Source organism: Carassius carassius, chromosome 22 (genome assembly GCF_963082965.1).
Source record: "Carassius carassius chromosome 22, fCarCar2.1, whole genome shotgun sequence".
Classification (NCBI taxonomy): domain Eukaryota; kingdom Metazoa; phylum Chordata; class Actinopteri; order Cypriniformes; family Cyprinidae; genus Carassius; species Carassius carassius.
Genome location: NC_081776.1, coordinates 22,447,046 through 22,469,945, shown reverse-complemented (window position 1 = coordinate 22,469,945; position 22,900 = coordinate 22,447,046). Strand labels below are relative to the sequence as shown.

Sequence of the window (22,900 nt, the reverse complement as noted above, 5' to 3'; positions counted from 1 at the left end):
TGTGTGTTTGAGAAGGGTTGGAAGAACACTCTACAGGGCTCGGGCCCTAAAGGAATTTAGTTTGATAACCCTGGTCTAAGCGCTCTCAGTGATCAGAAAAAAGCACCACTCTGCCCCGTGTGAGGCTCGAACTCACGTCCTTCAGATTATGAGACTGACGCACTGCCTAACTGCGCCAACGAGGCTTGTGGGCTAAAGGGCGCCCAAACAGAGAATAAGTAGCTTCTAGATCCGTGCATTCAGGTGTGGCTCCAACAGGCCATCCCTAGCCAACCAAGTGTGTCAGGATGGCCGAGCGGTCTAAGGCGCTGCGTTCAGGTCGCAGTCTCCCCTGGAGGCGTGGGTTCGAATCCCACTTCTGACAGATCTATCCTTTGGCTGCAGACAGAGACTTCAGTCTTCTGCTACGTTGAGCCAGCAGGGCGTTAACTTTGACAAAACACAGCATTTGGCAAATGCTAGTATTCATTGGGCAGGCGTTGAAGACAAGGATGAGTTTTTAGACACTTTTTGAAAATGGTTAAAGCCTCCGCTGATTGAATTGAGATAGGCAAGCCGATCCACCAGCTGGGAACAGTCCAGGAAAAGGTCCTTGAGAGTGATTTTGTGCCTCTTTGGGATGGCACCACGAGGTGTCGTTCACTTGCAGAACGCAAGCATAGGTCTGAACCAGCGACTTTAGGTATATTGCTGCAGAGCCAGTGGTTATCTTGTAGGCAAACATCAGTATCTTGAATCTGATGCGAACAGCTATTGGTAGCCAGTGCAAAATTATGAAGAGAGGTGTGACGTGGGCTTTCTTTGGCTCGTTGAAGACCACTCTCGCTGCTGCATCCTGGATCAGTTGCAGAGGCTTGATAGTACGTGCCGGAAGACCCGCCAAGGGAGCATAACAGTAGCCCAGTCTGGAGAAAACAAAGAGCTTGGACAAGGAGTTGTGTGGCCTGCTCTGATTGGAAGGGTCTAATCTTCCGAACTTTGTATAAGGCAAATCTGCAGGACCGGGCCAGTGCAGCAATATGGCCTTTGAAACTTCACAAAACCTCAGGAGGATGTGGCCATGTGTTACATGAATATGAGAGGGATGCTATTACTGCCTTCATTCAGTGTTAGCCAGCATGAATGCAGAATTTTCACTTCATTGTATATAAAAGGATGGCACGGGTCTACACACAATGTCGCTGGATGAGATTCAGGGAATTTACCTGGAACCTCACAGTTTTCTACAAAACATCATTTCACCTGCCCTGAAGAGGAGCTGTGGCCTTTTGCCCCCAGGAGACACAGGGAAACCCACACGGAAGGGGACAGAGAACCTCACTCTTTCTTTCTAAGCCACGGGTGTCAAACTCAGTCCCTGGAAGGCCGGAGACCTGCAGAGTTTAGATTCAAGCCTGATTGAACACACCTGATCCAACTAATCATGGCCTTCAGGCTCATTTGAAAACTACATGCCTTGTGTGTTTGAGAAGGTTTGGAACAACACTCTACAGGGCTCGGGCCCTAAAGGAATTTAGTTTGATACCCCTGGTCTAAGCGCTCTCAGTGATCAGAAAAAAAGCACCACTCTGCCCCGTGTGAGGCTCGAACTCACAACCTTCAGATTATGAGACTGACGCGCTGCCTAACTGCGCCAACGAGGCTTGTGAGCTAAAGGGTGCACAAACAGAGAATAAGTAGCTTCTAGATCCTTGCATTCAGGTGTGGCTCCAACAGGCCATCCCTAGCCAATCAAGGGTGTCAGGATGGCCAAGCGGTCTAAGGCGCTGTGTTCAGGTCGCAGTCTCCCCTGGAGGTGTGGGTTCGAATCCAACTTCTGACAGATCTATCCTTTGGCTGCAGACAGAGACTTCAGTCTTCTGCTACGTTGAGCCAGCAGGACGTTAACTTTGACAAAACACAGCATTTGGCAAATGCTAGTATTCATTGGGCAGGCGTTGAAGACAAGGATGAGTTTTTAGACACTTTTTGAAAATGGTTAAAGCCTCCGCTGCTCGAGTTGAGATAGGCAAGCCGATGCACCAGCTGGGAACAGTCCAGGAAAAGGTCCTTGAGAGTGATTTTGTGCCTCTTTGGGATGGCACCACGAGGCGTCGTTCACTTGCAGAACGCAAGCATAGGTCTGAACCAGCGACTTTAGGTATATTGCTGCAGAGCCAGTGGTTATCTTGTAGGCAAACATCAGTATCTTGAATCTGATGCGAACAGCTATTGGTAGCCAGTGCAAAATTATGAAGAGAGGTGTGACGTGGGCTTTCTTTGGCTCGTTGAAGACCACTCTCGCTGCTGCATCCTGGATCAGTTGCAGAGGCTTGATAGTACGTGCCGGAAGACCCACCAAGTGAGCATAACAGTAGCCCAGTCTGGAGAAAACAAAGAGCTTGGACAAGGAGTTGTGTGGCCTGCTCGGATCGGAAGGGTCTAATCTCCCGAACGTTGTATAAGGCAAATCTGCAGGACCGGGCCAGTGCAGCAATATGGCCTTTGAAACTTCACAAAACCTCAGGACGACGTGGCCATGTGTTACATGAATATGAGAGGGATTCTATTACTGCCTTCATGCAGTGTTAGCCAGCATGAATGCAGAATTTTCACTTCATTGTATCTGAAAGGATGGCACGGGTCTACACGCAATGTCGCTGGATTAGATTCAGGGAATTTACCTGGAACCTCACAGTTTTCCACAAAACCTCATTTCACCTGCCCTGAAGAGGAGCTGTTGCCTTTTGCCCCCAGGAGACACAGGGAAACACACACGGAAGGGGACAGAGAACCTCACTCTTTCTTTCTTAGCCACGGGTGTCAAACTCAGTCCCTGGAAGGCCGGAGACCTGCAGAGTTTAGATTCAAGCCTGATTGAACACACCTGATCCAACTAATCATGGCCTTCAGGCTCATTTGAAAACTACATGCCTTGTGTGTTTGAGAAGGGTTGGAAGAACACTCTACAGGGCTCGGGCCCTAAAGGAATTTAGTTTGATAACCCTGGTCTAAGCGCTCTCAGTGATCAGAAAAAAGCACCACTCTGCCCCGTGTGAGGCTCGAACTCACGTCCTTCAGATTATGAGACTGACGCACTGCCTAACTGCGCCAACGAGGCTTGTGGGCTAAAGGGCGCCCAAACAGAGAATAAGTAGCTTCTAGATCCGTGCATTCAGGTGTGGCTCCAACAGGCCATCCCTAGCCAACCAAGTGTGTCAGGATGGCCGAGCGGTCTAAGGCGCTGCGTTCAGGTCGCAGTCTCCCCTGGAGGCGTGGGTTCGAATCCCACTTCTGACAGATCTATCCTTTGGCTGCAGACAGAGACTTCAGTCTTCTGCTACGTTGAGCCAGCAGGGCGTTAACTTTGACAAAACACAGCATTTGGCAAATGCTAGTATTCATTGGGCAGGCGTTGAAGACAAGGATGAGTTTTTAGACACTTTTTGAAAATGGTTAAAGCCTCCGCTGATTGAATTGAGATAGGCAAGCCGATCCACCAGCTGGGAACAGTCCAGGAAAAGGTCCTTGAGAGTGATTTTGTGCCTCTTTGGGATGGCACCACGAGGCGTCGTTCACTTGCAGAACGCAAGCATAGGTCTGAACCAGCGACTTTAGGTATATTGCTGCAGAGCCAGTGGTTATCTTGTAGGCAAACATCAGTATCTTGAATCTGATGCGAACAGCTATTGGTAGCCAGTGCAAAATTATGAAGAGAGGTGTGACGTGGGCTTTCTTTGGCTCGTTGAAGACCACTCTCGCTGCTGCATCCTGGATCAGTTGCAGAGGCTTGATAGTACGTGCCGGAAGACCCACCAAGTGAGCATAACAGTAGCCCAGTCTGGAGAAAACAAAGAGCTTGGACAAGGAGTTGTGTGGCCTGCTCGGATCGGAAGGGTCTAATCTCCCGAACGTTGTATAAGGCAAATCTGCAGGACCGGGCCAGTGCAGCAATATGGCCTTTGAAACTTCACAAAACCTCAGGACGACGTGGCCATGTGTTACATGAATATGAGAGGGATTCTATTACTGCCTTCATGCAGTGTTAGCCAGCATGAATGCAGAATTTTCACTTCATTGTATCTGAAAGGATGGCACGGGTCTACACGCAATGTCGCTGGATTAGATTCAGGGAATTTACCTGGAACCTCACAGTTTTCCACAAAACCTCATTTCACCTGCCCTGAAGAGGAGCTGTTGCCTTTTGCCCCCAGGAGACACAGGGAAACACACACGGAAGGGGACAGAGAACCTCACTCTTTCTTTCTTAGCCACGGGTGTCAAACTCAGTCCCTGGAAGGCCGGAGACCTGCAGAGTTTAGATTCAAGCCTGATTGAACACACCTGATCCAACTAATCATGGCCTTCAGGCTCATTTGAAAACTACATGCCTTGTGTGTTTGAGAAGGGTTGGAAGAACACTCTACAGGGCTCGGGCCCTAAAGGAATTTAGTTTGATAACCCTGGTCTAAGCGCTCTCAGTGATCAGAAAAAAGCACCACTCTGCCCCGTGTGAGGCTCGAACTCACGTCCTTCAGATTATGAGACTGACGCACTGCCTAACTGCGCCAACGAGGCTTGTGGGCTAAAGGGCGCCCAAACAGAGAATAAGTAGCTTCTAGATCCGTGCATTCAGGTGTGGCTCCAACAGGCCATCCCTAGCCAACCAAGTGTGTCAGGATGGCCGAGCGGTCTAAGGCGCTGCGTTCAGGTCGCAGTCTCCCCTGGAGGCGTGGGTTCGAATCCCACTTCTGACAGATCTATCCTTTGGCTGCAGACAGAGACTTCAGTCTTCTGCTACGTTGAGCCAGCAGGGCGTTAACTTTGACAAAACACAGCATTTGGCAAATGCTAGTATTCATTGGGCAGGCGTTGAAGACAAGGATGAGTTTTTAGACACTTTTTGAAAATGGTTAAAGCCTCCGCTGATTGAATTGAGATAGGCAAGCCGATCCACCAGCTGGGAACAGTCCAGGAAAAGGTCCTTGAGAGTGATTTTGTGCCTCTTTGGGATGGCACCACGAGGTGTCGTTCACTTGCAGAACGCAAGCATAGGTCTGAACCAGCGACTTTAGGTATATTGCTGCAGAGCCAGTGGTTATCTTGTAGGCAAACATCAGTATCTTGAATCTGATGCGAACAGCTATTGGTAGCCAGTGCAAAATTATGAAGAGAGGTGTGACGTGGGCTTTCTTTGGCTCGTTGAAGACCACTCTCGCTGCTGCATCCTGGATCAGTTGCAGAGGCTTGATAGTACGTGCCGGAAGACCCGCCAAGGGAGCATAACAGTAGCCCAGTCTGGAGAAAACAAAGAGCTTGGACAAGGAGTTGTGTGGCCTGCTCTGATTGGAAGGGTCTAATCTTCCGAACTTTGTATAAGGCAAATCTGCAGGACCGGGCCAGTGCAGCAATATGGCCTTTGAAACTTCACAAAACCTCAGGAGGATGTGGCCATGTGTTACATGAATATGAGAGGGATGCTATTACTGCCTTCATTCAGTGTTAGCCAGCATGAATGCAGAATTTTCACTTCATTGTATATAAAAGGATGGCACGGGTCTACACACAATGTCGCTGGATGAGATTCAGGGAATTTACCTGGAACCTCACAGTTTTCTACAAAACATCATTTCACCTGCCCTGAAGAGGAGCTGTGGCCTTTTGCCCACAGGAGACACAGGGAAACCCACACGGAAGGGGACAGAGAACCTCACTCTTTCTTTCTAAGCCACGGGTGTCAAACTCAGTCCCTGGAAGGCCGGAGACCTGCAGAGTTTAGATTCAAGCCTGATTGAACACACCTGATCCAACTAATCATGGCCTTCAGGCTCATTTGAAAACTACATGCCTTGTGTGTTTGAGAAGGTTTGGAACAACACTCTACAGGGCTCGGGCCCTAAAGGAATTTAGTTTGATACCCCTGGTCTAAGCGCTCTCAGTGATCAGAAAAAAAGCACCACTCTGCCCCGTGTGAGGCTCGAACTCACAACCTTCAGATTATGAGACTGACGCGCTGCCTAACTGCGCCAACGAGGCTTGTGAGCTAAAGGGTGCACAAACAGAGAATAAGTAGCTTCTAGATCCTTGCATTCAGGTGTGGCTCCAACAGGCCATCCCTAGCCAATCAAGGGTGTCAGGATGGCCAAGCGGTCTAAGGCGCTCTGTTCAGGTCGCAGTCTCCCCTGGAGGCGTGGGTTCGAATCCAACTTCTGACAGATCTATCCTTTGGCTGCAGACAGAGACTTCAGTCTTCTGCTACGTTGAGCCAGCAGGACGTTAACTTTGACAAAACACAGCATTTGGCAAATGCTAGTATTCATTGGGCAGGCGTTGAAGACAAGGATGAGTTTTTAGACACTTTTTGAAAATGGTTAAAGCCTCCGCTGCTCGAGTTGAGATAGGCAAGCCGATGCACCAGCTGGGAACAGTCCAGGAAAAGGTCCTTGAGAGTGATTTTGTGCCTCTTTGGGATGGCACCACGAGGCGTCGTTCACTTGCAGAACGCAAGCATAGGTCTGAACCAGCGACTTTAGGTATGTAGCTGCAGAGCCAGTGGTTATCTTGTAGGCAAACATCAGTATCTTGAATCTGATGCGAACAGCTATTGGTAGCCAGTGCAAAATTATGAAGAGAGGTGTGAGGTGGGTTTTCTTTGGCTCGTTGAAGACCACTCTCGCTGCTGCATCCTGGATCAGTTGCAGAGGCTTGATAGTACGTGCCGGAAAACCCGCCAAGGGAGCATAACAGTAGCCCAGTCTGGAGAAAACAAAGAGCTTGGACAAGGAGTTGTGTGGCCTGCTCTGATCGGAAGGGTCTAATCTTCCGAACTTTGTATAAGGCAAATCTGCAAGACCGAGCCAGTGCAGCAATATGGCCTTTGAAACTTCACAAAACCTCAGGAGGATGTGGCCATGTGTTACATGAATATGAGAGGGATGCTATTACTGCCTTCATTCAGTGTTAGCCAGCATGAATGCAGAATTTTCACTTCATTGTATACAAAAGGATGGCACGGGTCTACACGCAATGTCGCTGGATGAGATTCAGGGAATTTACCTGGAACCTCACAGTTTTCCACAAAACATCATTTCACCTTCCCTGAAGAGGAGCTGTGGCCTTTTGCCCCCAGGAGACACAGGGAAACCCACACGGAAGGGGACAGAGAACCTCACTCTTTCTTTCTAAGCCACGGGTGTCAAACTCAGTCCCTGGAAGGCCGGAGACCTGCAGAGTTTAGATTCAAGCCTGATTGAACACACCTGATCCAACTAATCATGGCCTTCAGGCTCATTTGAAAACTACATGCCTTGTGTGTTTGAGAAGGGTTGGAAGAACACTCTACAGGGCTCGGGCCCTAAAGGAATTCAGTTTGACAGCCCTGGTCTAAGCGCTCTCAGTGATCAGAAAAAAGCACCACTCTGCCCCTTGTGAGGATCGAACTCACGACCTTCAGATTATGAGACTGACGCGCTGCCTAACTGCGCCAATGAGGCTTGTGGGCTAAAGGGCGCCCAAACAGAGAATAAGTAGCTTCTAGATCCATGCATTCAGGTGTGGCTCCAACAGGCCATCCCTAGCCAACCAAGTGTGTCAGGATGGCCGAGCAGTCTAAGGCGCTGCGTTCAGGTCGCAGTCTCCCCTGGAGGTGTGGGTTCGAATCCCACTTCTGACAGATCTATCCTTTGGCTGCAGACAGAGACTTAGGTCTTCTGCTACGTTGAGCCAGCAGGGCGTTAACTTTGACAAAACACAGCATTTGGCAAATGCTAGTATTCATTGGGCAGGCGTTGAAGACAAGGATGAGTTTTTAGACACTTTTTGAAAATGGTTAAAGCCTCCGCTGATTGAATTGAGATAGGCAAGCCGATCCACCAGCTGGGAACAGTCCAGGAAAAGGTCCTTGAGAGTGATTTTGTGCCTCTTTGGGATGGCACCACGAGGCGTCGTTCACTTGCAGAACGCAAGCATAGGTCTGAACCAGCGACTTTAGGTATATAGCTGCAGAGCCAGTGGTTATCTTGTAGGCAAACATCAGTATCTTGAATCTGATGCGAACAGCTATTGGTAGCCAGTGCAAAATTATGAAGAGAGGTGTGACGTGGGTTTTCTTTGGCTCGTTGAAGACCACTCTCGCTGCTGCATCCTGGATCAGTTGCAGAGGCTTGATAGTACGTGCCGGAAGACCCGCCAAGGGAGCATAACAGTAGCCCAGTCTGGAGAAAACAAAGAGCTTGGACAAGGAGTTGTGTGGCCTGCTCGGATCGGAAGGGTCTAATCTTCCGAACTTTGTATAAGGCAAATCTGCAAGACCGGGCCAGTGCAGCAATATGGCCTTTGAAACTTCACAAAACCTCAGGAGGATGTGGCCATGTGTTACATGAATATGAGAGGGATTCTATTACTGCCTTCATGCATTGTTAGCCAGCATGAATGCAGAATTTTCACTTCATAGTATATGAAAGGATGGCACGGGTCTACACGCAATGTCGCTGGATGAGATTCAGGGAATTTACCTGGAACCTCACAGTTTTCCACAAAACATCATTTCACCTGCCCTGAAGAGGAGCTGTGGCATTTTGCCCCCAGGAGACACAGGGAAACCCACACGGAAGGGGACAGAGAACCTCACTCTTTCTTTCTTAGCCACGGGTGTCAAACTCAGTCCCTGGAACGACGAGGCGTCGTTCACTTGCAGAACGCAAGCATAGGTCTGAACCAGCGACTTTAGGTATATTGCTGCAGAGCCAGTGGTTATCTTGTAGGCAAACATCAGTATCTTGAATCTGATGCGAACAGCTATTGGTAGCCAGTGCAAAATTATGAATGGAGGTGTGACGTGGGCTTTCTTTGGCTCGTTTAAGACCACTCTCGCTGCTGCATCCTGGTTCAGTTGCAGAGGCTTGATAGTATGTGCCGGAAGACCCACCAAGGGAGCATAACAGTAGCCCAGTCTGGAGAAAACAAAGAGCTTGGACAAGGAGTTGTGTGGCCTGCTCTGATCGGAAGGGTCTAATCTTCCGAACTTTGTATAAGGCAAATCTGCAGGACCGGGCCAGTGCAGCAATATATCCTTTGAAACTTCACAAAACCTCAGGAGGATGTGGCCATGTGTTACATGAATATGAGAGGGATTCTATTACTGCCTTCATTCAGTGTTAGCCAGCATGAATGCAGAATTTTCACTTCATTGTATATAAAAGGATGGCACGGGTCTACACGCAATGTCGCTGGATGAGATTCAGGGAATTTACCTGGAACCTCACAGTTTTCCACAAAACATTATTTCACCTGCCCTGAAGAGGAGCTGTGGCCTTTTGCCCCCAGGAGACACAGTGAAACCCACACGGAAGGGGACAGAGAACCTCACTCTTTCTTTCTAAGCCACGGGTGTCAAACTCAGTCCCTGGAAGGCCGGAGACCTGCAGAGTTAAGATTCAAGCCTGATTGAACACACCTGATTCAACTAATCATGGCCTTCAGGCTCATTTGAAAACTACATGCCTTGTGCGTTTGAGAAGGGTTGGAACAACACTCTACAGGGCTCGGGCCCTAAAGGAATTTAGTTTGATACCCCTGGTCTAAGCGCTCTCAGTGATCAGAAAAAAAGCACCACTCTGCCCCGTGTGAGACTCGAACTCACGACCTTCAGATTATGAGACTGACGAGGTGCCTAACTGCGCCAACGAGGCTTGTGGGCTAAAGGGCGCCCAAGCAGAGAATAAGTAGCTTCTAGATCCTTGCATTCAGGTGTGGCTCCAACAGGCCATCCCTAGGCAAGAAAGGGTGTCAGGATGGCCAAGCGGTCTAAGGCGCTGCGTTCAGGTTGCAGTCTCCCCTGGAGGCGTGGGTTCGAATCCCACTTCTGACAGATCTATCCTTTGGCTGCAGACAGAGACTTCAGTCTTCTGCTACGTTGAGCCAGCAGGGTGTTAACTTTGACAAAACACAGCATTTGGCAAATGCTAGTATTCATTGGGCAGGCATTGAAGACAAGGATGAGTTTTTAGACACTTTTTGAAAATGGTTAAAGCCTCCGCTGCTCGAATTGAGATAGGCAAGCCGATCCACCAGCTGGGCACAGTCCAGGAAAAGGTCCTTGACAGTGATTTTGTGCCTCTTTGGGATGGCACCACGAGGCGTCATTCACTTGCAGAACGGAAGCATAGGTCTGAACCAGCGACTTTAGGTATATTGCTGCAGAGCCAGTGGTTATCTTGTAGGCAAACATCAGTATCTTGAATCTGATGCGAACAGCTATTGGTAGACAGTGCAAAATTATGAAGAGAGGTGTGCGTGGGCTTTCTTTGGCTCGTTGAAGACCACTCTCGGTGCTGCATCCTGGATCAGTTGCAGAGGCTTGATAGTACGTGCCGGAAGACACGCCAAGGGAGCATAACAGTAGCCCAGTCTGGAGAAAACAAAGCGCTTGGACAAGGAGTTGTGTGGCCTGCTCTGATCGGAAGGGTCTAATCTCCCGAACGTTGTATAAGGCAAATCTGCAGGACCGGGCCAGTGCAGCAATATGGCCTTTGAAACTTCACAAAACCTCAGGACGACGTGGCCATATGTTACATGAATATGAGAGGGATTCTATTACTGCCTTCATGCATTGTTAGCCAGCATGAATGCAGAATTTTCACTTCATAGTATATGAAAGGATGGCACGGGTCTACACGCAATGTCGCTGGATGAGATTCAGGGAATTTACCTGGAACCTCACAGTTTTCCACAAAACATCATTTCACCTGCCCTGAAGAGGAGCTGTGGCATTTTGCCCCCAGGAGACACAGGGAAACCCACACGGAAGGGGACAGAGAACCTCACTCTTTCTTTCTTAGCCACGGGTGTCAAACTCAGTCCCTGGAACGACGAGGCGTCGTTCACTTGCAGAACGCAAGCATAGGTCTGAACCAGCGACTTTAGGTATATTGCTGCAGAGCCAGTGGTTATCTTGTAGGCAAACATCAGTATCTTGAATCTGATGCGAACAGCTATTGGTAGCCAGTGCAAAATTATGAATGGAGGTGTGACGTGGGCTTTCTTTGGCTCGTTTAAGACCACTCTCGCTGCTGCATCCTGGTTCAGTTGCAGAGGCTTGATAGTATGTGCCGGAAGACCCACCAAGGGAGCATAACAGTAGCCCAGTCTGGAGAAAACAAAGAGCTTGGACAAGGAGTTGTGTGGCCTGCTCTGATCGGAAGGGTCTAATCTTCCGAACTTTGTATAAGGCAAATCTGCAGGACCGGGCCAGTGCAGCAATATATCCTTTGAAACTTCACAAAACCTCAGGAGGATGTGGCCATGTGTTACATGAATATGAGAGGGATTCTATTACTGCCTTCATTCAGTGTTAGCCAGCATGAATGCAGAATTTTCACTTCATTGTATATAAAAGGATGGCACGGGTCTACACGCAATGTCGCTGGATGAAATTCAGGGAATTTACCTGGAACCTCACAGTTTTCCACAAAACATCATTTCACCTGCCCTGAAGAGGAGCTGTGGCCTTTTGCCCCCAGGAGACACAGGGAAACCCACACGGAAGGGGACAGAGAACCTCACTCTTTCTTTCTAAGCCACAGGTGTCAAACTCAGTCCCTGGAAGGCCGGAGACCTGCAGAGTTTAGATTCAAGCCTGATTGAACACACCTGATCCAACTAATCATGGCCTTCAGGCTCATTTGAAAACTACATGCCTTGTGTGTTTGAGAAGGGTTGGAAGAACACTCTACAGGGCTCGGGCCCTAAAGGAATTTAGTTTGATACCCCTGGTCTAAGCGCTCTCAGTGATCAGAAAAAAGCACCACTCTGCCCCGTGTGAGGCTCGAACTCATGACCTTCAGATTATGAGACTGACGCGCTGCCTAACTGCGCCAACGAGGCTTGTGGGCTAAAGGACGCCCAAACAGAGAATAAGTAGCTTCTAGATCCTTGCATTCAGGTGTGGCTCCAACAGGCCATCCCTAGCCAAGAAAGGGTGTCAGGATGGCCGAGCGGTCTAAGGCGCTGCGTTCAGGTCGCAGTCTCCCCTGGAGGCTTGGGTTCGAATCCCACTTCTGACAGATCTATCCTTTGGCTGCAGACAGAGACTTCAGTCTTCTGCTACGTTGAGCCAGCAGGGTGTTAACTTTGACAAAACACAGCATTTGGCAAATGCTAGTATTCATTGGGCAGGCATTGAAGACAAGGATGAGTTTTTAGACACTTTTTGAAAATGGTTAAAGCCTCCGCTGATTGAATTGAGATAGGCAAGCCGATCCACCAGCTGGGCACAGTCCAGGAAAAGGTCCTTGACAGTGATTTTGTGCCTCTTTGGGATGGCACCACGAGGCGTCGTTCACTTGCAGAACGGAAGCATAGGTCTGAACCAGCGACTTTAGGTATATTGCTGCAGAGCCAGTGGTTATCTTGTAGGCAAACATCAGTATCTTGAATCTGATGCGAACAGCTATTGGTAGCCAGTGCAAAATTATGAAGAGAGGTGTGACGTGGGCTTTCTTTGGCTCGTTGAAGACCACTCTCGCTGCAGCATCCTGGATCAGTTGCAGAGGCTTGATAGTACGTGCCGGAAGACACGCCAAGGGAGCATAACAGTAGACCAGTCTGGAGAAAACAAAGAGCTTGGACAAGGAGTTATGTGGCCTGCTCTGATCGGAAGGGTCTAATCTTCCGAACTTTGTATAAGGCAAATCTGCAGGACCGGGCCAGTGCAGCAATATGGCATTTGAAACTTCACAAAACCTCAGGAGGATGTGGCCATGTGTTACATGAATATGAGAGGGATGCTATTACTGCCTTCATTCATTGTTAGCCAGCATGAATGCAGAATTTTCACTTCATTGTATATAAAAGGATGGCACGGGTCTACACACAATGTCGCTGGATGAGATTCAGGGAATTTACCTGGAACCTCACAGTTTTCTACAAAACATCATTTCACCTGCCCTGAAGAGGAGCTGTGGCCTTTTTCCCCCAGGAGACACAGGGAAACCCACACGGAAGGGGACAGAGAACCTCACTCTTTCTTTCTAAGCCACGGGTGTCAAACTCAGTCCCTGGAAGGCCGGAGACCTGCAGAGTTTAGATTCAAGCCTGATTGAACACACCTGATCCAACTAATCATGGCCTTCAGGCTCATTTGAAAACTACATGCCTTGTGTGTTTGAGAAGGTTTGGAACAACACTCTACAGGGCTCGGGCCTTAAAGGAATTTAGTTTGATACACCTGGTCTAAGCGCTCTCAGTGATCAGAAAAAAAGCACCACTCTGCCCCATGTGAGGCTCGAACTCACGACCTTCAGATTATGAGACTGACGCGCTGCCTAACTGCGCCAACGAGGCTTGTGAGCTAAAGAGTGCACAAACAGAGAATAAGTAGCTTCTAGATCCGTGCATTCAGGTGTGGCTCCAACAGGCCATCCCTAGCCAATAAAGGGTGTCAGGATGGACGAGCGGTCTAAGGCGCTGTGTTCAGGTCGCAGTCTCCCCTGGAGGCGTGGGTTCGAATCCCACTTCTGACAGATCTATCCTTTGGCTGCAGACAGAGACTTAGGTCTTCTGCTACGTTGAGCCAGCAGGGCGTTAACTTTGACAAAACACAGCATTTGGCAAATGCTAGTATTCATTGGGCAGGCGTTGAAGACAAGGATGAGTTTTTAGACACTTTTTGAAAATGGTTAAAGCCTCCGCTGCCCGAATTGAGATAGGCAAGCCGATCCACCAGCTGGGAACAGTCCAGGAAAAGGTCCTTGAGAGTGATTTTGTGCCTCTTTGGGATGGCACCACGAGGCGTCATTCACTTGCAGAACGCAAGCATAGGTCTGAACCAGCGACTTTAGGTATATTGCTGCAGAGCCAGTGGTTATCTTGTAGGCAAACATCAGTATCTTGAATCTGATGCGAACAGCTATTGGTAGCCAGTGCAAAATTATGAAGGGAGGTGTGACGTGGGCTTTCTTTGGCTCGTTTAAGACCACTCTCGCTGCTGCATCCTGGATCAGTTGCAGAGGCTTGATAGTACGTGCCGGAAGACCCGCCAAGGGAGCATAACAGTAGCCCAGTCTGGAGAAAACAAAGAGCTTGGACAAGGAGTTGTGTGGCCTGCTCTGATCGGAAGGTTCTAATCTCCCGAACGTTGTATAAGGCAAATCTGCAGGACCGGGCCAGTGCAGCAATATGGCCTTTGAAACTTCACAAAAATCTCAGGACGACGTGGCCATGTGTTACATGAATATGAGAGGGATTCTATTACTGCCTTCATGCAGTGTTAGCCAGCATGAATGCAGAATTTTCACTTCATTGTATATGAAAGGATGGCACGGGTCTACACGCAATGTCGCTGGATGAGATTCAGGGAAATTACCTGGAACCTCACAGTTTTCCACTAAACCTCATTTCACCTGCCCTGAAGAGGAGCTGTGGGATTTTGCCCCCAGGAGACACAGGGAAACCCACACGGAAGGGGACAGAGAACCTCACTCTTTCTTTCTTAGCCACGGGTGTCAAACTCAGTCCCTGGAACGACGAGGCGTCGTTCACTTGCAGAACGCAAGCATAGGTCTGAACCAGCGACTTTAGGTATATTGCTGCAGAGCCAGTGGTTATCTTGTAGGCAAACATCAGTATCTTGAATCTGATGCGAACAGCTATTGGTAGCCAGTGCAAAATTATGAAGAGAGGTGTGACGTGGGCTTTCTTTGGCTCGTTTAAGACCACTCTCGCTGCTGCATCCTGGATCAGTTGCAGAGGCTTGATAGTACGTGCCGGAAGACCCGCCAAGGGAGCATAACAGTAGCCCAGTCTGGAGAAAACAAAGAGCTTCGACAAGGAGTTGTGTGGCCTGCTCTGATCGGAAGGGTCTAATCTTCCGAACTTTGTATAAGGCAAATCTGCAGGACCGGGCCAGTGCAGCAATATGGCCTTTGAAACTTCACAAAACCTCAGGAGGATGTGGCCATGTGTTACATGAATATGAGAGGGATGCTATTACTGCCTTCATTCAGTGTTAGCCAGCATGAATGCAGAATTTTCACTTCATTGTATATAAAAGGATGGCACCGGTCTACACGCAATGTCGCTGGATGAGATTCAGGGAATTTACCTGGAACCTCACAGTTTTCCACAAAACATCATTTCACCTGCCCTGAAGAGGAGCTGTGGCCTTTTGCCCCCAGGAGACACAGGGAACCCACACGGAAGGGGACAGAGAACCTCACTCTTTCTTTCTAAGCAACGGGTGTCAAACTCAGTCCCTGGAAGGCCGGAGACCTGCAGAGTTTAGATTCAAGCCTGATTGAGCACACCTGATCCAACTAATCATGGCCTTCAGGCTCATTTGAAAACTACATGCCTTGTGTTTTTGAGAAGGGTTGGAACAACACTCTACAGGGCTCGGGCCCTAAAGGAATTTAGTTTGATACCCCTGGTCTAAGCACTCTCAGTGATCAGAAAAAAGCACCACTCTGCCCCGTGTGAGGCTCGAACTCACGACAATCAGATTATGAGACTGATGCACTGCCTAACTGCACCAAAGAGGCTTGTAGGCTGAAGAGCGCCCAAACAGAGAATAAGTAGCTTCTAGATCCTTGCATTCAGGTGTGGCTCCAACAGGCCATCGCTAGCCAATCAAGGGTGTCAGGATGGCCGAGGGGTCTAAGGTGCTACGTACAGGTCGCAGTATCCCCTGGAGGTGAGGGTTCGAATCCCACTTCTGACAGATCTATCCTTTGGCTGCAGACAGAGACTTCAGTCTTCTGCTACGTTGAGCCAGCAGGGCGTTAACTTTGACAAAACACAGCATTTGGCAAATGCTAGTATTCATTGGGTAGGCGTTGAAGACAAGGATGAGTTTTTAGACACTTTTTGAAAATGGTTAAAGCCTCCACTGCTCGAATTGAGATAGGCAAGCCGATCCACCAGCTGGGAACAGTCCAGGAAAAGGTCATTGAGAGTGATTTTGTGCCTCTTTGGGATGGCACCACGAGGCGTCGTTAACTTGCAGAACGCAAGCATAGGTCTGAACCAGCGACTTTAGGTATATTGCTGCAGAGCCAGTGGTTATCTTGTAGGCAAACATCAGTATCTTGAATCTGATGCGAACAGCTATTGGTAGCCAGTGCAAAATTATGAAGAGAGGTGTGACGTGGGCTTTCTTTGGCTCGTTTAAGACCACTCTTGCTGCTGCATCCTGGATCAGTTGCAGAGGCTTGATAGTACGTGCCGGAAGACCCGCCAAGGGAGCATAACAGTAGCCCAGTCTGGAGAAAACAAAGAGCTTGGACAAGGAATTGTGTGGCCTGCTCTGATCGGAAGGGTCTAATCTTCCGAACTTTGTATAAGGCAAATCTGCAGGACCGGGCCAGTGCAGCAATATGGCCTTTGAAACTTCACAAAACCTCAGGAGGATGTGGCCATGTGTTACATGAATATGAGAGGGATGCTATTACTGCCTTCATTCAGTGTTAGCCAGCATGAATGCAGAATTTTCACTTCATTGTATATAAAAGGATGGCACGGATCTACACGCAATGTCGCTGGATGAGATTCAGGGAATTTACCTAGAACCTCACAGTTTTCCACAAAACATCATTTCAGCTGCCCTGAAGAGGAGCTGTGGCCTTTTGCCCCCAGGAGACACAGGGAAACCCACACGGAAGGGGAGAGAGAACCTCACTCTTTCTTTCTAAGCCACGGGTGTCAAACTCAGTCCCTGGAAGGCCGGAGACCTGCAGAGTTTAGATTCAAGCCTGATTGAACACACCTGATCCAACTAATCATGGCCTTCAGGCTCATTTGAAAACTACATGCCTTGTGTGTTTGAGAAGGGTTGGAACAACACTCTACAGGGCTCGGGCCCTAAAGGAATTTAGTTTGATACCCCTGGTCTAAGCGCTCTCAGTGATCAGAAAAAAAGCACCACTCTGCCCCGTGTGAGGCTCGAACTCACGACCTTCAGATTATGAGACTGACGCGCTGCCTAACTGCGCCAACGAGGCTTGTGGGCTGAAGAGCGCCCAAACAGAGAATAAGTAGCTTCTAGATCCTTGCATTCAGGTGTGGCTCCAACAGGCCATCCCTAGCCAATCAAGGGTGTCAGGATGGCTGAGCGGTCTATGGCGCTGCGTTCAAGCTGGGGAACAATAGTCCGTCAAAGATGGGGAAGAAGGGAAGAAAAGAGGGAAGGAAGAAAAAGAGAAGGGGAAGAAGAGAAAGAAAAAATGAAGAAAAGAAAGGGTGAAATTTGACGTTCAAAGCCCAATCTTCCTTAGCATGCGCGCAGTGATACATCTTCAGGTTTCTTCTTGCGTTAAATTCGCGCATTTATATTACACTGTTTCCTATTGCAGGTGCTCCCCACGACCCGGGGTCGAATCCAGCTAAAGACAACTTTTTGTAATATTGTTAATTGCTTTAAATAAATGATGTTTCAATGTTAATTAAATGTATATATGTGCTTTGTTTGATATTTTTTTTTCATTAAAATGTAAGTACACCAATGGAAATGTGTTTTGTTATTATTAGTTAATTAGTAGTTGTTGTATTAATTTTTATTCTGATTAAGCATATTATTATTGCAGTTGTATTGATATTTATTCTGATTAAGGATTTTTTTTCTTACATTTATTCAAGAAACATTCAAATCTGTCATTTCTAATTAAAGATGAAAATATTAATTTGCTGGAAAATGTCTGTGACAAATGAAAAATGCAAATTACTTTTTGTAGACACGTTTTATTTTTGCAGTGTACTGATAAAATGGTTATATAAAAGTGCAAATTACAAAAAAAGCAGTCATTTGCCAATTATTATTTTATTTTTACAATTATGCCTATAAAACAGTAATAAATATTAAACAAATAAAATTGTAAATAAGTTTTAAAACAACTTTAAATCAAAAGGAAAATAAAAGGGAAAAAAATGCTAACGAACAGTAATAAATATTCAATTCAATAAGTTTTACAAACAATAAATTAAAAAGGTAAATAAAACAGTAAGTACAGTTTTAAATACAAACACAAATAAGTTAAATAGGTTTTTAAAAAGCAGTAAATAAAATATTAAATAATGTTCAACACAAATATTAACTATTGTGAACTATATTTAAACAACTATATACACACTACAATAAATAAAAATATATACATTATTTGGGAACAGTTCTCCGCATTTCCTCCAACCACTGTTCTTTTGTAACAGTCTCAGACTGTGGGCAGTATACTTTGCCCCTGTACTGGCTATGTCCCGTTGCACTGGTTTTGAAATGTCCGCACTTCTTGCAAGTGTTCGCCTCTACAGTTCTCTTGTAGGGTCTCTTAGGCATGGTTTGCGGATTGGCAGCTGGTTGTGAACTTGTGCCCTGCACAACTGTAGGCTGTAACAGTGGCATTCCCTGAACCATTGGCATCCTCTGGACCATTGGCATGCCCTGGACCATTGGCAGTCTTTGAGCCATTGGCATGCACTGGAACACTGGCACATCCTGAAGCATTGGCACACCCTGGAAACCTGGTGCTACAGGTATAAGTATATTGTGTACCATCTGCACTGATGCTCCAGGTGCTGATGGCGTAACCAAACATAGGAGTCTGTGTTGGTGCCTTGGGTCTGAGAGGAGGTCGTCCAGTAGGAGTGTGCCTCTGCTTTGCCTGACCTGCTGTGCTCTCTGGTAGCTTGTACTGGTGCTGCTCCCCTGGTTGTTCTGGCTCAGTCCGTAGGCGTTTGGCAGCCTGGAGAGGTTCCTGAGCTTCAGGGAGGGGCTGAGGCAACTGAATGCCCTGAATCAGCACAGACAGTTCCTGCTTTTTCTGTCTGTTGTTATACCACTGAATCAGGGTATTCTGGTTAACCTCCACCAGCTGCATTGAGGTTGCATCACCAAGCTGTTGCCCAGTACAAGCTGCCTTATCCTCCTGTAATCCTGGAGGATTAGAGACCATCTCGACAGCGTTCCCTTGCCTTTTCTTTTGGGGCTTGGGTGGATATTGCAAAGCCTGATGAAGATGGTCTCCACCAGACGGCAACAGTCAGGCCACTGAGCAGTTGTGCTGCTTTCTCCCAGCACACTTCTGGTGGTGCTCTCCACTACTGGGGTTTTAGTGGGCCTCTTTGGTACTCTGAAGCGTCCACTCAGCAGTCTCTTCTGGTGTCGAGCTGCATACACCACCCGTTGCTTGTCCTGGTCAGCCAGGTTCTGCCAAAGTTCAATTATGGTGCTGGCTTCCTGATTTGTCAGGCTAAGGGCTGTGTGACCCCGGAGCTCCACCAAATATTCTGCCAGCTTGTCCACATGTTGGTATCCCGGGACATTTTGGTAGTCAAAAGCCTATTAAGAAAACAAGCACAAATAATAATCACATTTGTTTAATGCATAGTTCCATAACTAGTTCAATTGCTGTGTTGCTGTTTAACACAATCTGTATAGTACAAAGCACTAACTAAATAAAACTGATTTGATGCATCTTTGTTGCCTACTAATGACTTTAGTTTAAAATCTGAGCAAAGTCTGGATATAAAGCAGTAGCAAGAAGTATATGTTGATCAATCCTTATTTTAATTTAATGTAGTTTATTTGAAAGAAATACAGAGGAGTGGCACTTACAGTTTCTTCATCGTCATCATCATCCTGACCAGCATCCTCTGGCTCTGAGGAGAGTGGTGAAGCAGATGTTTCAGAGGGAAAAGGTGGGACAGCAGTCCCCGAGGGTCCAGTTGATGGAGAAGGTGTAAGGTCAGGGACCAGTGAAGGGGATGTGGAACCCAGTACAGCCGTGTCACTGCTGGTGACCACTGTGGAAGAACCCAGTGTCAGAGTGGAGGAGGGAGGTGACAGAACATCCTCAGGATCTGCAATGGTGTGATCCTCGCTGACATCACAGAAGCCCTCATCTTCATCTCGCTCCTCCACATTAAGATCCTCGATGAGTTCTGCCGTCTCTTCAGAGTCTGGGTTCATGTCCTGCAGTGCCTGACCAGTCTGCTGGAACAGATACTGCACTCCAATGAGCTCACCTGGAATAAAAACAATAAATAGGAATTAAATACAATTGTTGTGCAACATATTTGATACATAAGGCCTTTGTAGTAGTTCATATAGTGTAATAGTGTGAGAACATGGAGATCATAGTAGAGGAGAAAAAGAAAAAGAAAGGCCATAAACCTATAACTGTGGGGCCAAAACAAAGCAATACAATACAATGATGACTGAGATACATACAAATAAAATTACTCAAAAGGCTGATGAGCGTATTTGATACTTACATGTAACTTGACTTTTCTAATCAAGTAAACCAAAGTAACTTCAGTACAGTAAATGGTCACCAAATATTACTAATAACAATCAAGTTATTCTTTCTAAAAAATAACTACTTTCTAATAAAAAAGATTCCACAGCAAAATGACGTGATATATGAGTTGAAGGTAGATGTTTGTACAATTACACTGAAAGGCCTTTTACTTGAAAGAAAATATCGATCAGATGACAGAGGGCATGTTTCAAGAAAAAAAAAGTTGATCATGTTGATAGTTTATAGTTAAAAAATACAGATACAAAGTACACTGTATAGGCTTAAATAAAATATTGACTGAGATTACACGGGAATTGCAAGTTAATTAACAATAATAATGTAACGATATAAACCTTCATATTCATCTGGAAAAAGGAGGCGGGAACCGGCGGACAATCCAAAACATTTTAATAACAAAATAAACACAAAAACAGCGCACCAGCCCCTCACGGACGACTGGTGCGCGCAAATAAAACCCAAAACACAACTAAAAGCCCAGGCCTGGTCCTCTCTCGTCCTTCACTGTCGTCGCTCCAGTTTTATATCCTTCCATCTCCTCCATGGGCCTCGAGACCGGTGGGTCGAACAGGTGTAGTTCATCTCCAATCACTCCCCCGGCCTAGCTCCCATGTCCCTCGGCCCCGCCCCACTCGTCACAAATAAATTATTTTACCAGTGTAACGTGCAGGGGGACAAAACGTGGGGACCACTTTCCTGCCAAACAGCTTTTCATAATTGCTGTTTACACAGTGAACAAGTTCTCCTGTGTAGCTGCGTAAAGCTGATGGCTCCGATGACATGGAAGCTGCCTCCCGATCCTGGTTCCACCTGTGTAGACCCTCCAACAAATAAATCTGAAAGTTCAGACGGTTTGCACTGCTCCCTGTAAACAGACAACAGTTTTTAGGGAATGTTAAACACAGAAACTTAAATGTTCTTTCTTTGCATATGCAGTGTGTGTTCGACAAATAATACTTGGGATGAAACGGTTAAGGTGTAAAAGAAAGGAGTCAAGAGAAGTGGAGCCTCTGGCACATCTGTAAATCTTCAGAAGCACACCTCCCTTGGTTAAGCTCCCGGTCTCAGTATAGAGGGAAACACCAAGAGGGTCTTGGATACACTTGATGTGCTTCTTTTGGACACACCAGATGTGCTCCATCCTTTCTCGATCCAAGAGAGGAACACCCAGAGAGTCATTGCCCTTGCTGCTCAGGAGCTCTGTCAACAGTTGTTCAAGGAGAAGCATGGTAGTCTCCTCTCCACGGGTCCTCCTCCGGCAATGTAGAGCCAGCTCCTCTCTGGTCAGATGCTTGTTTACATCTTCATCTGTCAGCGCAGGCCAACCCTGGGACATCAACAGCTCTCTCTTTGCTTTGCGAAGGATAGAGACGTCAGCTGCATCCCATTCAAAGATGCTGGGCATCAGTTGTACACCCCAAGGCAATCCTGCGCATAAAAAGACAGATGTCCCAGCGTATCATGAGATCTGGCCAGCCCCTAAACCTGGTTTTCAGCTTGCTCTCGCTCACCTCGCTGCAGCACCCACAGTCCACGTACAACACAGAAGGTGGATTTACACCAGCCTGCTGGTATCTTTTGACCAGACCGTCTACCATCATGTCAAGTCCTGCTCCTTCCTGGGCTGTCAGCACACTTATGAGCACCTGACCAAACTCGTTGCCAACAGAGGTAAGCCAGAGTCTCGTTCCCCTCGCTGTCCCAGCCAGCTTCTTGGTGATCTGTAATAAGAGATGATATGAAGCATGCTGTAAATATAAATCAAACATCACACCATGTAAAATACAGATACAGTGCCATGCTGGTATATAAACACCATTAATAAACAAATCCACAACTAACCTTTTTAGTAGAATCCATCTTCAAGACAGAGCCATAGGTGGATGTTATCCTTGCATGGATTTCATCCAGCCTGGTCAGAATGTCTTGGCTGTAAATGGTGAGCAACCACTTGCAGCTTGGCACCACCGTAGGCTCTGGGGGCTCCTGGAATTTTACTGGCATCACCCCGGGTTGATTGAGGAAGTCAACACATTGGGTGGTGTACCGGGCCAGACGATGGAGCCACTGCTCGCTGTGGTTTTCACGCAGCTGCTTTATCACCCGCGTGGGACTATTGCCTAAGCCACGCTCACGCTAGAGCCTGATGACCCGCATATCACAGGCGTACCTTAGGAAAAGCAAAATCCACACATTCATATATTTTAGATATTTGATTGTAAAGTATTTGCATACATACACACACGTGATGATGGGCTAACAACTGGATGAGGAATGAAAGTGTACTTACTTCCGCGTGAGGATGACCTGAAACTCAGAGCGATGGCCCAGATCTAGCTGTTGCAGGACAGTCTGACTCCAGGACACATGCAAGTTTCTGTGACCATATTGTATGTTCTGTCAATGTCTAGAACCTGCCGTGCCCTTTTGTGCAGACCACCTCCTGTCAGCTGATGTTGTCCGCAGGCTGGATTGGGACAGAGAACCTTAACCCTCCACAGCTTGTATGGCATCCACAGCAGAAGAGAATGACAAAAGAATCTGTCTGGAGCTGGAGCCTGATTGTAAATAAGTGCTGGCTGTGGGGGGTAATACCAGAGCTGGAGGTCATCACGAAGTGC

The 22,900-nt window shown here is 47.4% G+C and overlaps 16 non-coding genes across 16 annotated transcripts; 7 read left to right on the top strand and 9 right to left on the bottom strand.

The window, feature by feature from the left end:
• Positions 1-111: 111 nt before the first annotated feature.
• Positions 112-185, bottom strand: trnam-cau (transfer RNA methionine (anticodon CAU)). The gene has a single exon. It is a non-coding gene; the product is annotated as a tRNA-Met (tRNA).
• A 96-nt stretch (positions 186-281) lies between these two features.
• trnal-cag (transfer RNA leucine (anticodon CAG)) lies at positions 282-364 on the top strand. The gene has a single exon. It is a non-coding gene; the product is annotated as a tRNA-Leu (tRNA).
• Positions 365-1,569: 1,205 nt separating this feature from the next.
• Positions 1,570-1,643, bottom strand: trnam-cau (transfer RNA methionine (anticodon CAU)). Its single transcript has one exon. It is a non-coding gene; the product is annotated as a tRNA-Met (tRNA).
• Positions 1,644-3,026: 1,383 nt separating this feature from the next.
• trnam-cau (transfer RNA methionine (anticodon CAU)) lies at positions 3,027-3,100 on the bottom strand. Its single transcript has one exon. It is a non-coding gene; the product is annotated as a tRNA-Met (tRNA).
• Positions 3,101-3,196: 96 nt separating this feature from the next.
• On the top strand, positions 3,197-3,279 carry trnal-cag (transfer RNA leucine (anticodon CAG)). The gene has a single exon. It is a non-coding gene; the product is annotated as a tRNA-Leu (tRNA).
• A 1,204-nt stretch (positions 3,280-4,483) lies between these two features.
• On the bottom strand, positions 4,484-4,557 carry trnam-cau (transfer RNA methionine (anticodon CAU)). Its single transcript has one exon. It is a non-coding gene; the product is annotated as a tRNA-Met (tRNA).
• Positions 4,558-4,653: 96 nt separating this feature from the next.
• Positions 4,654-4,736, top strand: trnal-cag (transfer RNA leucine (anticodon CAG)). The gene has a single exon. It is a non-coding gene; the product is annotated as a tRNA-Leu (tRNA).
• A 1,205-nt stretch (positions 4,737-5,941) lies between these two features.
• Positions 5,942-6,015, bottom strand: trnam-cau (transfer RNA methionine (anticodon CAU)). Its single transcript has one exon. It is a non-coding gene; the product is annotated as a tRNA-Met (tRNA).
• A 1,383-nt stretch (positions 6,016-7,398) lies between these two features.
• On the bottom strand, positions 7,399-7,472 carry trnam-cau (transfer RNA methionine (anticodon CAU)). The gene has a single exon. It is a non-coding gene; the product is annotated as a tRNA-Met (tRNA).
• Positions 7,473-7,568: 96 nt separating this feature from the next.
• On the top strand, positions 7,569-7,651 carry trnal-cag (transfer RNA leucine (anticodon CAG)). The gene has a single exon. It is a non-coding gene; the product is annotated as a tRNA-Leu (tRNA).
• A 2,113-nt stretch (positions 7,652-9,764) lies between these two features.
• trnal-cag (transfer RNA leucine (anticodon CAG)) lies at positions 9,765-9,847 on the top strand. The gene has a single exon. It is a non-coding gene; the product is annotated as a tRNA-Leu (tRNA).
• Positions 9,848-11,788: 1,941 nt separating this feature from the next.
• Positions 11,789-11,862, bottom strand: trnam-cau (transfer RNA methionine (anticodon CAU)). The gene has a single exon. It is a non-coding gene; the product is annotated as a tRNA-Met (tRNA).
• Positions 11,863-11,958: 96 nt separating this feature from the next.
• trnal-cag (transfer RNA leucine (anticodon CAG)) lies at positions 11,959-12,041 on the top strand. Its single transcript has one exon. It is a non-coding gene; the product is annotated as a tRNA-Leu (tRNA).
• Positions 12,042-13,246: 1,205 nt separating this feature from the next.
• On the bottom strand, positions 13,247-13,320 carry trnam-cau (transfer RNA methionine (anticodon CAU)). The gene has a single exon. It is a non-coding gene; the product is annotated as a tRNA-Met (tRNA).
• A 96-nt stretch (positions 13,321-13,416) lies between these two features.
• On the top strand, positions 13,417-13,499 carry trnal-cag (transfer RNA leucine (anticodon CAG)). The gene has a single exon. It is a non-coding gene; the product is annotated as a tRNA-Leu (tRNA).
• A 3,400-nt stretch (positions 13,500-16,899) lies between these two features.
• trnam-cau (transfer RNA methionine (anticodon CAU)) lies at positions 16,900-16,973 on the bottom strand. The gene has a single exon. It is a non-coding gene; the product is annotated as a tRNA-Met (tRNA).
• Between the last annotated feature and the right edge of the window lie 5,927 nt (positions 16,974-22,900).